Below are 14,671 nucleotides of genomic sequence, written 5' to 3' on the forward strand. Positions count from 1 at the left end.
TGATGCTGGCTTGGCGTTCAGTATTCCCTGTCTAAACTATTCTCATCTGGCTTCCATCCCCAACTCTTGTCCCGGTCATCAATGGCCTCCGAGTTATTAAATCCAATGGACGCATTTATGTCCTCATTTCACTCAGCCTCTCAGCAGAATTCAACACAAGTGGCAACTTTTTCCTCCTGGAAACACTATTCTCTTGGCTTCTGTGACACCACACCCTCCCAGTTTTACTCTCGGCTCTATTTCCTACCATTCTCCCCCATGTTCACTCCATTCTGGCCTCACTAACCTCCTTCCTGTTCCTGCCACAGGGCCTTTGCACTGTTTCCTCTGCCTGGAACACTCTTCTCCCAGACAGACAAAGGGCTCATATCTTAGATTGTATTTCCCAGAGCAGACCCTGAAATGAGGATTTAAGTGAAAGTAGTTTATTTTAAAAGTGACCCCATGAAGGCCAGTGGGAGGTGGGGAAGTGAGGCAGGGAAGGAAGGATGTCAGCACTGGGTATGTTACCAAGCAAGTCACCACTGTGGACAAGTGAATCTCAAGCCTGAGATGCAAGGGAGCTGAGGTATTTATCCTCCAAGTCTCAACTGTCATCGCTTGAGGGCTGCTTCCGGGAGCATTGACCCTTGCACCTCCAGATGAGAATGCAGCCAGCCAACACCTTGATTACAGCCTGGCAGGATCTTGTGCAGAGGACCAACCAAGCCCAAATACCTAACCCAGGGACTGGGAGATTAAAATGTGCGCTGTTTAAAGCTGCTAAATTTTTGGTCATTTGTTATGCAGCAATAGAAAACACACACCTGTTGTAGAGAGTTGAATGGTGGCCTCCCGAAAGGCATATCTACGTGGAACCTGTGAACGTGAGCTTATTTGGGGAAAAGGTGTGATTAAGTGAAGGATCTCACTATGTGATCATTCTGGATGAGGGTGGACCCTAAATCCAATGACTAGGGTCCATATAAGAGACAGAAGACAAGATACAGACACAGAGGAGAAGCCCCGTGAAGATGGGGGCAGAGATTGAAGTGATGTGGCCACAAGCCAAGGAACACCAAGGAAGCTGGAAGGGAGGCCTGGGACAGATTCTCCCTCAGAGCCTCCAGAGGGAACCAACCCTGCCCACACCTGACCTCAGACTTCTGCCTCCAGAGCTGGGAGAGAATGCATTTCCATTGCTTTAAGCCCCCCAGTTCATGGCCCTTTGTTATGGCAGTCCAGTAGGGATGGGAGTTGAATCGGGCTTGATCCTGAGAAGGAAGGCTTTGAACAAAGGAGAAGCGTGAGAGAATGGCGGTGTTCACTCGGGCGGCTTTTGTGTGCAGAAGCGTGGGGGGAACGTTGAGGAGCTGGGGCAGTTCTGCTGCCGGCCTTGGCCTCTCGGCCGGGGGCAGCAAGGGGCCACTGAGCGGCTTTAAGATGCGAGTGGCATTTGCCAAGGACCCCTCTACTGCTGGGTGGAGGAGAGTTTGGAGGAGAGCGACCTGGAGGCCGGGAGAACCCCAGGGGGCAGTCCCCATGGTCCAGAGGACAGAGGGCACCTGTGAGCTCAGCCTGGAGCCTGCTAGACCGAGAGAATGTGAGGCTGACACGAAGGACAGAGCCCTTTCAAGACCAAAGAGGGGCCTCGGATTCACACATGCTCAACAACCCAAAGGAAGCGGGAAACCAGGCAGTATGGGAGTGCCCCCCGCCCCCCGCCTGTTTGAACCATCAGGTGGCTCCCAATGGACCGATCGATCCATCAACTTGTCCCTTTTAGGTTTCTGCAGTGGCCCTTCCCTCCACGGGCTGTGATTCTGAGCTCGTTGGACCCCAGCTGGGCCAGGACTTTACAGTCCTTCCCAGTTCCTGAGTTCTCGGTACGCGGGACTCAGCCGTTACAGGGACTGAATCTTCTAGGCCGGCTTCCCAGTTCTTACATTCCATTCGGATTGTGCTGTAAATCCCAGCAGAAAGCAGAATTTTCCAGAGGGGGCAGACTCTTCCCCGGCTGTGCTCCCAAGGCTTCTGCACCTCCTGTACTGCTGAGAGCCCCTGTAGCCAAGGCCAGTGGACTTGTGGTGGCCCCCAAAAGATGTCTACGTTCTAATCCCTGGAACCTGTGAATGTGACTTTATATGGCAAAAGGCACCTGCAGTTGTGCTCGAGTTCAGGACCTTGAGACCGGGAGACAACTCTGGATGATCTGGGAGTGCCCTAACTGCGATCATGTGAATCCTTATAAGAGGGTGATCTGAGCCACAGAAGTGAGAAGGCAATGAGACGGCAGCAGAGAGAGAGTTAGAAGATGCTGCACGGCTGGCTTCAAAGATGGACGAAGGGGCCTCAAGCCAAAGATTGCAGGTGCCTCTAGAAGCTGGAAAAGGCCAGGAAATGGATTTTCCCCTACAGCCTCCAGAGGGAGCACAGGCTTGCTGACACCTCGATTTTGACCCAATGATACTGATTTCAGACTTCTGACTCCCCCGATTGTATAAGCTCCTTAGCATAGGCTCCTTCTCAGGTCCTGGGAGGGGCACTAGCAATATTGTATTTGTAATTTTATGTTGTTTTTCTTAAAGAGGGCCCTCCCAATTGCATAAGCTTTAGGCCCCACAAACCCTGGATGCACTCGTGGCCATGCCGAAGCACCCACTGGCACGTGGAATGAGACCCGCACGAGTGGCTCACTGCGGTCGGCAGAATTCCTCCTCTGAGCCCTCTTCTCCACAGGACCTCAACCTTGGCCAATAAAGACTTGAACAAAGCACTAACGCATAGTGGGAATGTAAATTGATACAGCCACTGTGGAGAACAGTATGGAGGTTCCTTAAAAAACTACAAATAGCGCTACCATACGACCCAGCAATCCCACTACTGGGCATATACCCCGAGAAAACCATAATTCACAAAGAGTCATGTACCAAAATGTTCATTGCAGCTCTACTTACAATAGCCAGGACATGGAAGCAACCTAAGTGTCCATCATCGGATGAAGGGATAAAGAAGATGTGGCACATATATACAATGGAATATTACTCAGCCATAAAAAGGAATGAAATTGAGTTATTTGTAGTGAGGTGGATGGATCTAGAGACGGTCATACAGAGTGAAGTAAGTCAGAAGGAGAAAAACAAATATCGTGTATTAAAGCATATATGTGGAACCCGGAAAAATGGTACACATGAACCGGTTTGCAGGGAAGAAATAGAGACACAGATGTAGAGCACAAAAGTATGGACACCAAGCGGGGAAAGCGGTGGAGTGGTGGGGGTGGGGGTGTGATGAATTGCCTGATCGGGATTGACATGTATACACTGATGTGTATAAAACTGATGACTAATAAGAACCTGCTGTATAAAAAATAAATTAATTAAATAAATAAAATTAAATTTAAAAATTAAAAAAAAAAAAACAACACTAACACAGTTTGTAACAGCTCCAGTCTGCCTCCCTAGAATGACCTTAGCCTCGTTAGAGTGCCAGCCTGAGAAAACTCAAGGCTGCCAAAAGAGCTTGCGGTTTGTTCTAGCCCGCGCCTAAAGATGGGCCCTGATCTCCCAGCCTCTGTGGGATGGCAGGAGCCTAACTTTGAGAAGCAACAGTTAGCGAAGCCATGCAGGTTACACGTGGACCACCCCCACTTAAAACTCCCAGTCCTCTCTGTACGGATTGGAGTTGTGTTGAGTTCACACTCGGCTCTTTTCCCCAGTGCAATAGTACATTACTGATTAACATTTGTTCTTGCCACTTTAACTAGGGTTCAGCTTTGATTTTTCTCTGACGTACCCCAAGTCCCAGCCCCTGTGTGATGCCCCAGCCTGCAAATCTGATGGGCCACCACACCCACGACTGGGTTATGTTCTAGGACACAGGTGACTTTAAGAAAGAGAAATTATCACCAGTGGACCTCACCTAATCCCAGGAGCCCTTTAAATCTGGGTCTAGTAGCCAGAGACCAGGAAGTCAGAGATTCAAAGCATGAAAGGGATTCGATGAGAAGGAAATTCTCCTACTGTCTTTGAAGATGGAGGGGGCCATGTAGCATGAATGCAGGCAGTCTCGGCGAGCTGAGAGCAGCTCCCAGCCGACAGCCAGGAAGGAAACGGGGATCTTGTTCCTATAGCCACAAGGAGCTGAACGTGGCCAATGACCTTGATGAGACTCCAGACTAGAAGGCAGCCTGGTGGCACCCTGAGTGAAACCTGTGAGACCCTGAGAGAGGACCGAGCCACATCATTCCTAGAACTTCTGACCAATAGGGCTACGAGCTAATAAGCAGGTGTTGGTGAAGGCCACTGAGTTTGTGATAATTTGTTACGCAGCCACAGCTAACTAATACACTTGCCAATCATGATTTGGTCCCTGGCTGAACACATGGCTGCAGCAGGCTAACACCCAAGAGAAGGGACTCTGCTCCTCCTCTTCTTGTAGATCATAGCATAAAAGTCACTTCCTCGAGGCCCCTTTTCTGCCCCCTTTCCTCCTAGACTACACTTGGACCCTTCTGGGCGCTCAGGATGCCTGGCATTTTCCTACACAGCACTTGATCACCATTTGTAAGCAGTTGTTTAACTGTGAGGTGACTTTCCTGTGTCTGGACTGTGACGTCCATGAGGGCAGGGAAGTGGCTGATTTGGGTTCCCGGCAGGGGTGCCGAGGAGGTGGTCAGGGGGCAGCCCCGAAATTCCAGGCAGTGAGGAAGGGGAGCCCAGAAGGGGCTGGGCTGGTGCTCTCTCCCGTCAAGGTCACGGGAGGGTGTAGGAGCAGGAGTGGGGGGAGGACAGAATGAGGAGGTGCTTGGCTGTCAGGGAGGGGGCAGGCCCAGGGTGTGCCCACAAGAGCAGGCAACCAAGGGGGGCACAAGCAACAGGGACACTCGAGACGCATCTGACTAGAGGGGCCAGAGCGTATACACAGGCAGAGGAACGCAGGTACAGGAAGTGACTCTGTAGGTGGGGAGACAAGAGGAGTGTGAGGTGGTGGCCCCTGGAGACACACGTCAGCCGAAGCAGGAGGTGGAGGAGAGGAGGGTGCGGGCATCGTAGCACCTACCGGCAAGCGTGGGCCAGAGCGGGTGCTCCACAAACTTCGGTGTCCGAGAACGACACCTGCTGTGCGCAGGCAAAGGGCTAGGAGCTGGGGTGTCTGGGGCAACCACACGTTCCCTGCCCTCACGGAGTTCGTGGCCATGAAAGGGAAATAGTCATCCCGCCAGGAAAGAAGTGGGGTCATAACATAATGGTTCTGGCAAAGGAAGCCTCAGTTTCCCATCGTGTTCCACATTTGGGGGCACGTGTGCCACACGAGGCCTTGGAACACCCTCCTGCCCCCTCTACTGCTTGTCCTTCCTGTTTCGGATTCAAGGTCCCCTGGTCAGATCGCCTTCCCTGAGCCCCACCCCTGTTCATCTCTACCCTGTCTGTTCACTTTGGAGCACTTCTCCCAGTCCAGTCTTTTCTAACGTGGGGGGTGGGATCTTCCATGAATGTCCACCTCCCACCTCTCATGTGCCCCAAGACCTAGCCTGGCGCGGGCCGGGCCTCAACGACCACTGGCAGCTTAAGTGAAGGGAGGGGTTGTAAAGATGAAATGAGGTGAGCTGTGGAAAAGCGCCCAGCACAGCATCTGCTACAGAGTGCTTTTGGCATTTCCTTGAACCGTGAGATCCGAACAGAATGTAAGTTTCAGAAAGTTGGTAACCAAAGCAGTGGAGTTGAGGGCGTTTCCTGTCAGGCGGGCTTTGATCACTTGACCACAGAGGCTACAGAGGTTGCTTCCAGCCCTTCCTGGGAGACCCTGGCCTGAGCTGCTGATCCAGGACAGATCTTGTCACCACTGGCCACCCTCCCAGACCCTGCCCTTGGAGCTGTGCTCACTGACTGAGGGCCAGTTCTCAACCTCGAGGCCTTGGAGCTCTGAAATAGAAGTCACCAAGCAAGGGCTTCTGGAAGTGGCGCCTTCGGGTGGAAGAGGGGTCAGTTGGGCTCTGAGAGGTCCCCAAGGGAGGCTCTCAGGCCAGCGGGTGAGACAGAAGTGGCCCATGAGGTCACAGGCAGTAACCGAGGCAAGGCAGGAGACCCCTGGAGAGGGTGCTGTGGCAGGGCGGGCTTCAGAGTCTGGGGTCCCAAATGTGGAGAGACAACCCTGCCTGGGAAGGAGGGGGCACGGGCGGCCAGTGAGGGATGCTAGCATGCCAGGAGCAAAATGCATCTGCGGGCTCCTCTGTGCCACCTTCTTCCTGGTTGGGGCGCTCAGAGACACAGACAGAAGGCAGTGGCGCTTCTCACTACACCTCTGCTCCCGAGGGCCCCTCAGAGAGAGACCCCATCACCCGCCCTCACCTAGGAGGGGGACTTGAAGCTGGCCTTCAAGGCCTCAGGCAGGACCCAGGGCCCCAGGAGCGCTGACGTTTCATGTCATCCTGAGAAACATGTCCTGCTTTCAGCACCAGAGAAATGGCCGCCCCGCCCATGCGTCCCAACTTGAATCAGGGCCGGGGGAGGCCGCAGGACATTTGAGGGTTGTCAGAGCGTGCGTTTCTGAGGACTCACTAACCCAGCGTGGTTACCTGTGCGTTCTCACTGACCGGGATGGATGCGAAGGCACCGGGGGCTGGCGTTACACCTAATGTTTCCTTTTGCCCTGGTGGCCTTTTTAAAAAATGTCACTGCCGTGGGACCCCATTACCCCAGTTCAAACACCAGGCACCGCCCTGGGATACAGACAGCAGAAGGGACATGGACTTGCCGTCCCGAGTTCCGACATCAACAGTAAGAGCGTGCGGAATCCGGCCCCTCCGCACACCAGCTCCCCCAGCGTGGACCACGCGTACGCGCGCCCACCCCGGTGCCCTGGCCCTCCTTCCTGCCTGTGTCCTCCTTCCACCCTTTTCTCCCCGAGGCCAACAGCCAGTCCCCTCTATGGGGCTGGGGGTAGGGCAGGCAGTGCGAGGTGACATTCACCTTCATGAAGACCTCAGCCCATGGGGCTGCAGGCCTCCGAGGCTCCGGACCTGAGCTCAGACTCACAGACTGCACAGTGGCCCCAGGCCCACGCTTACCAAAACAGAGGGAGCCATGAGCTGGGAGGTGACTGACGACTGGCCTTGGGCCTAAAAATTAGGAACAGGATCAAGTCTTAAGCTACAGGTTTTGTTCTAGAACCTCTGCTCGTCAGAGCTGTTCCATCTGAGACCCACCAATGGCAGGCGGCTGCCCGGGTCCCACAGTGAGCTTGACTTGGGGCAGCACGGAGCTGGTTTACAAAGGGCAAGGTGACTTGCGTGGGCTGCCAGACTGAACTAAGCCCCTGAAGCCAGGTCAGGTCGAACGATCCTGTTGTGACACATTGGTTTACCAGTGGCACCACGTGCCTGGCTGGCTCTGGCAAGTTACTTATGTCAAACTTACGAGGGCCTCTGCACCTCTTAAGGACATGGGTTCCAGACTCCACCAGGGTAAAGCCTATTTCACGGTGCAGGATAACCGTGCCCCTGCGACCAAGAAGCTCAGCTCGGCAGGCACGTGGTTTTCCTTGCAAATCCCATCTCCCGTGTCAGATGAGTGCTCTGCTGTTGCCGTGGTGAACTGGTATTATACTGTGACCTTGATTCTGAGCAGAAATGTACGTGGCCTTGGCCATGATTAGACAAAACTGGTTGTCTAGGAAACAGCACAGTTCTGAGAACAGGAAGGGCTAGATCATCCTTAGCTTTGACTGGAAGCCGCACAGGGTTACGTTGCACCCAGTGAGGTCTCGGCTTTCCTCAGGGGCCCCTTGGCTTCGTGTTTGTGTGTGTGACACAGAGAGGGGGAGAGAGGGGGGCGGGGAGAGAGACAGAGGCAGACGGAAAAGGGGGCAGCGCTAGCATCCCTCTGTACCCTGGGAAGTTTCAAGGCGAGACAAGCCTCTGCAGCTGTGGTTTGGAAGTGAAGGGGGCGTTGCACCGGGGAAGGCCTGCCGGGCTCTGGCACACAACCGTTTCCCATAGAGGGTGCACACACACACACACACACACACACACACACACACACACACACACACACACACACACTGCGCCAAGGGCCGATAGATGTAGCTTGTTGGGACTTGAATCTGTTTCTTTCCCCACCTGAACCACGCAGGCTACTCAGAGCTGGCTTCCCAGGCCAGCCATGAAAGCCACCTTGACCTAGAAAGAAGCCTTGGAGGATGGATGTTACCAGCCTGTGGGCACAGATGCCAGCGTGGCAGGGGAGGCAGTTTCCAGCAGGGCACACCGAGTGAGGACCCGGCAGAGGCTGCGTGCAGGGTGATGTCCTCCTCAACCTGTGCCCTTCCCTCTCCCAACACGAGAGCAGCCCAGGTTAGGAGCACATCCCCTGCCCCCTGATGGACACACCTACTGACCAGTAACTCCCATCCAGTTGCCCAGGCTGAAAACCTCCCCATCATCCTTGACTCCTCTCTCTTCCTCAACCACAAGCCCACGCCCCTCTCCAGTCCATCAGGAACCCTTGTTTTCTCAGCCCCTTGGTGGATCCCTGGTCCAGCCACCCACCCCTGTCCACTCTCCCTGCCGATGACTCCAGCCCAGGCCCCGTCCTCCCTCGACTGACAAACGCACGCAGGAGGGGTACAGCAAATACTTCTCAAATAATAACAAAGTGAAATATTCGCTTTGATTGAACGCCCTTTATTGAAATATTCACTTTATCGAGGTAGTCTGGAACCGAACCCGAGATATGTCTGATGTATGCCTGTATTACAGTCATTTAATTTGATTGGGAACAAAGGAAAAGAAATTGCCAGAAACCTGAACTTGTACTAAATGTTTCTTTACAAGGAGTGTTAGTTCCTAAAAGATCCCATAAGAGTTAAAGAGTGAAATTCTGAAAAATGCTAAGCTTTTTGAAATATTATGTTTTGGGGGGGGGGTTTTAACTTTAATCTTTATATATTTATTTATTTTATGCCTTAGGTCATGCCTTGCATGGCATGTGGGATCCTAGTTCCCTGACCAGGGATCAAACCCGTGCCCCCTGCTTTGGGAGCTCAGAGTCTTAACCACTGGACCGCCAAGGAAGTCCCTGAAGTATCATGTTAATGATATACTCCAACACAGTATCCAATGACTCTCTGCTCTAACAGATGAACAAATCATGCCACACTCTTCCTCCCTCCCCCTCAGTCCTCCACCTCTGGTTTTGGCTAGATTATTACTTTTACATTGTCAAGATTTCTAAGATTTACATTCTGTCCTATAGGAGGATAAGTATGAATGCATAATTCCACAGTTATGGAATATTAGTTCTGCATATAAATGGATTCAGTGGTCAGGACTGTTCTTCCATTTCTAAGTTCTTTGCTTCAATTCATCTTTTAGTTGGCTAGCCTTTATTTTTTCAGTGGTAATTTTAACTTTCTGCTTTTAGACTTGAAGGACAAGTTGGATGAATGGAACATTCTCGGAACAAACTGTCTTTTCCTCAGAAGTCTGGAAAACTTTTCCCACTGGCTTCTGGCACTGAGAACTGATTCAGAGAAGTCTAAGGCCAGCATGACTATTCCCAGGAAGATATTCTTCTCTTGATTGTTCTCTTTTTTAGGAAACCAATTATATACGTGTTGCATCTCCTTTGCTATCTCCCAGATTGTCGTCTGTTCTCCAGCCTTCTACTCTCTCCCATTTTGTATTCTGTGATTTCTTCAAGCTTAACTGCTATGTCCCCAGGTGGCCATTATGTACACGGTCTCCTTGGTCACATTTACTTGAACCGTTATTGCTCTCAGTGTGGCTTTCACCTCAGTAATATTTCTATTTTTCTCTTCCAGTTCTTTTCTGAGTCCTGCTACGTTCCTTTCATTTCCTTCTGCCTTCTTATAGTCTCTTCTTTGAACCCTACATCTCTTCTTCAAATTTTATTCTGAGCAATCCTGTTTTCTAAAACTTTTTTGCATCTATGGAGTTTGGGGGGTTTTTTTAATTTGTTTTCTTTTGTTTTTATCTAGAGTCTTCCTGTACTATTCGTGTAATTCCCCTTGTGATGTGCTTTTCTTCTCCCGTCTGCTTCCGTTCCTTTCCTCCTCTTATTATTTTTGTAATTGTAGCTGTTTCCATTTTATGTATAGGGCCCATACTGGGCTGTGAACGCCCTTGATTTTGCCAACATGTCCACATCGTCTCCCTGGGTCTCCACAGTGACATTCCACTGCTCCAGTGCTCTGTATCCTTAATCTTCATTAATCTGACCAGATCTTCCAGCCAGTAGCCTGGGACTTTGGGGCAGTCTGATCCCTGCCCCGGTTCTGAGGATGCAGTGCTGGCCCAGCTTGCTCCCTATCCCTGTCCACACATAGCAGTGTTTGGCTGGAGAGCTTCCTAATTTGTGGTCTGGGGTTGTAGCCATTTTCCTCGTTGAAGCCAGGCCAGCCCATCGTTTTTCTGTTAAACTGCAGCGGGGGGAAAGCCCAAGGCTTTGAAGGAATTTCCTTTCTTAAGTCGGTATCTTTCACAGGCAGCTAAGATTCGGGCAGGAGCACAGAGCACCCAGCTCCACCAGCTCACAGGCCCTCGACTGGGGAGGGGCCCAGGCTGGGAAGACCTAGCCCGTCCAAGCTGAGAGCTGCTCTGTGCGGAAGAAGATGGGTGAGAACTGCCCTCTGCCAGCCATCATACTTGTGAGGTCATATCCAATGTGTCTGTTACATGTCACACTGGGTCTTTGGGGAGATGTGTCATGGCTGGGAGCCAGTCCTCAGCTGGCTGCCTCTCAGGGGCCTCACAAGGCAGCTGAAGACTAGCATAGAAAGAGATGTCTGATATCCCAACATGGCTGGACGTGGCGAATGGGCTCCAGCCCTTTGATGACCAAGGCGGGGTGGTTCCTTAAACCGTGACCCCAGGGCATTAGATGGCGGACCTTCCCAGCCCCCTGGGAAGAAGTTAAAGAGAAAGTGGCCCGAAGTTACTGCTGAAAGGCAAAGGCGATGAGGACTGCAAGGCACCCCAGGAGGACAAAGCGGAGCAAGGGGCAACAAGGAACCAGCAGCCTGCGGTCAACCCGAACCTGGGAGCATAAAGAGCAGGGAATTCTGGGAAAATTAGTTGCAGTTTACCCCAGGCGACACGGTACTCTTGACAAGTGCCGTCTCCCAGCTGGGGATGCCTCACTGCTTCCTCCACCCCTCCCCACTGCCCCTCTATGTGCACCTGCAAACATCCACCTTCTGCTTCAGAAGTACACGTGTGCCCTTGGGTCCCTGAGCCCCCCAGCCCTGAGGGCACCTGCGTCCATAGGCGCCAGAGGGCAGGGCTCGGCGAAAGGTTCACTGAGGGGAAACTGCTAGGGCCTGACCTCTTGGGGACCCCGCAGGGCAGCACCACCCTGTAGCAGTGCTGACAGCCAGCACGAGTTCTTGATGCACCCCCATGGCAGGGTTCTCGGATCCCCCAAGAGCTTGGAATGAACCAGATGTCTGGAACGCACCAGATGGAAAGACTGGCAGCTTACGTGACGATGACTGAAGCAGCCTCTCCAGTCCTAAGTCTTCAAAAAGACCAGGCTTTGGGGTCTGCAAGACGGCCAACCTGAGCCCAGGTCCCTGCTCACCCAGAAGTCGCTGGCTCCTTGGGGGGCCTGGCTGCCAGCAGAGTCCCTGGAGCCCCGCTCTGGTGAACTTGTCCCCCAAAGCCCAGTGTGACCACTAGAATGTGTCTGCAGAGCAAGGCTTAAGCTCCCACACCAAGCCCCTGTGGGGAGCTGCTCAAGGCCAATTCCCCAGTGCCCCCCCAAGGGACAGGCACCGAGTTGCCCGCCCAAGCAGCCACTCCACAGGGGGGATCTCAGTGGCCATTTGCCAAATACAGTCTCCCCCTCTGCACACAGGGACTGGGCTGGCACCGAGGTGGGACTGGAGCCTGGAGGGGGCACCAGCAGTGCCTGCCTGGGGCTTCAGGGAGAGCCGTCCACACAGTGAGCTGCCACCCCTTGGCTGCAGAGCCATGGATGTAGCCGTGTCTGCTGGAAAGGGCGTGGCAGGGGGGTGGAGGGCCAGGAGGGGCTAGAACAACGTGGGCTTGGACTGCGGGCCGGCGACGGAGAAGGAAATGTGAAAGGATGTCAAGGGCTGTGGAGACGTCTCTGGCCACTCCATGTGGGACACGAGTACAGCACCTGAAGCTTTGGGGAATGGAGACAGGGCAGGACATTGGGGACAGGGTCCCCCCACAACCAGTCTCCTTGGCCCCCTCAGTTGGGAGGAGTCAGCTGATGCGCTCTTCCTCCAGCTCATGGGAAGGGGGAAGCCACTGGAAGCCCCAGGCTCCAGTCAGAGAAAGTAATTCAGCCTGAGAGAGAAGCCAGTCTGCTCCCGCATTCACTCGCACGTTCATGAAGCCACGCGCACTCACACGAACCCCACACAAAGTCACACACATTCACACGTATTCGCATAAACACAGTAACGTGGACCACACGCACTCACCCAGATGCTGATGGGACACCTGCCATCCTTCAGCTAATTCCCTTTGCGCTGCTTCAGTGAGTGCGCGTGTGAGCTGTGCCTCGAGGCTCCCGATCCCAGGGCCTGCCCCGCCCTCCGCACAGGCTCCTCTCCACGGCTGGCCAGGCGCGCCCCGCTGGCAGGAGGCACCAGCTCCACCTGGGCCTGGACGGGCTGCTCAGGCAGTGGTGCGCGCCCTGCCTCTGACCACAGACCGCAGGCCCTGCTCTCACCATCAGACTGGCTCCCCCTCACACTTCGGTTCCAAGAGACAGGAGGCGAAGACCCAGCCCCCGACCCCATTCTCCTAGGGCCCCACACCTTAAGCCCCGCCACCGCCTGCTTTCCCCCAGACTTGCCCCGCAGGCATTAGCCAGGACCTTCCGAGCCCCAGCCACCCAGCAGGAGCCTGGGGGCTGGGGGTCCTTCCGAGACGTGTCATCGGGAGGCCCTTGTACCACTTGGACTCTCTAGCCATCACGCCTCACTGTGGCCGATGGCAGCGCAGAGGGAATTAGCTGAAGGATGGCAGGTGTCCCGTCAGCATTTGGGGAGGGCTGGAGAGCCAGGCCCGGGGGCTTTGCAGAGAGGAACAAGGCTCCGAACCGTGCCACGCTGCTGGGCTGGACACTGTGGTTTGCACCACCCCTGCGGGACTTGGGTGCTGCCAGGACCGCCATGCCACCACCTGCCCCCCCGAGTGGGATCTATGTGGCCCCTGCTCCTCCCAGCTCTGGCCCGACTCGGTCGGCAGCGGGCGCATCTGATTGGTGGGTCCCAGTCCCGTGCCCGGGTCCTCCTGGCTGCAGGGGAAGCTGGGAGACCGCACACCTGGCATCTTCTGCTTCTCTTGTGGGAGGTGTGCTCCACATCAGCTGAGTGAAATGCAAGTGTAAAGTTTCAGTCCTGGGGCTGAAAGGAACACGGTGTGTGGCTGGAGCAGAGAGGGAGAGAGGGAGGGAGGGAGAGCGAGAGCGAGAGACACACACACACACACACACACACACAGAGACACAGAGACACAGAGAAAGAACACCATGTACTGAAGCTAGAGAACGGGCCGTGCAGTCCTCATGAGCGTCAGGAAGGGGTTGGTCTTTACCTAAGAGTTAGGAACCCACTGAAAAGTTTGAAGTCAGACATGCAAGTGCACTCGTGTGTGTGTGTGTGTGTGTGTGTGTGTGACATGAGCACATATTTTCAGGTGTTTTCTCTTGCTTCCTTGTGGAAGAATTATGGGGGGGGGCGGGGCACAGAGTGGATGCAGAAAGTCTATCAAGGGGCAGTTGGGGTTGTCCTGGGAGAGATGATGGTGGCCTGAACAATAGTAGTGGCCGTGTCATAGAGCTGAGCCGATAGGGCAGACATAACAGACCTAAGACATGTGGAGAACTAACCAAACACCGTGGATGATCAGATGTGGAAGGCGAGTGAGGGACACGTCTCTGATTTCTGGCGTGTGACACGGGTGTACGGGGGTTCCAGTCACTGTGGCTGAGGACTCAGGAAGAGCAAGAGCCTGTGTGGAAAATCATGAGTTCTGTTTTGGACATATGAGTTGGAGGCATCAAAGTGGAGATGACAGGAAGGCAGCTGGCTATAAGGGGCAAGGGCTCTGAGGAGAGGTTTGGGCTAGGGACAGAAATAGGAGACCATGGAAAGCTCCCAGAGCCCCACCTCCCAGCCTCAGGCCCTCACTCCCTCCTTCCGTGAAGGCTGGGCGCCAAGGCTCTCTAATAATTGCTCAAAGCCACAGGGGCTGCCTTACCCTGGGCTTGTGGCCACATCTCTCCAGTCTCTGCGTTTGCCTTCAAGTGGCTTCTCCTCTGTGTCTGCGTCTCTCCTCTTCTGTCTCTTATAAGAACACTTGTCATTGGATTTAAGGCTCACCTGGATCATCCAGAATGATCTCACGTTGAGATTCTTAATTTCATCACATCTACAAAGAGTTTTTTCCCGGAAAACATTCACAGGTTCTGGGAGTTAGGGCGTGCACATATCTTTTGAGGGGCTATCATTCACCCCATTATACCTCTAGAGCCCAGGACCAGGCCTGGCTAGCCAGACTGCTGGCGAGAGGACAAGATTGGGCCTCAGAGCGCACAACCAAGGGCCACGGGGGACCTCCCTGCCTCTGCTCCACGGGAGGGCCCCCGAAGCTGTGCTGCACTTGGCCCCGTGAGAACCCTGCTCCCTGAGG

The sequence above is a fragment of the Physeter macrocephalus genome, chromosome 21, assembly GCF_002837175.3.
Source record: "Physeter macrocephalus isolate SW-GA chromosome 21, ASM283717v5, whole genome shotgun sequence".
NCBI lineage: Eukaryota > Metazoa > Chordata > Mammalia > Artiodactyla > Physeteridae > Physeter > Physeter macrocephalus.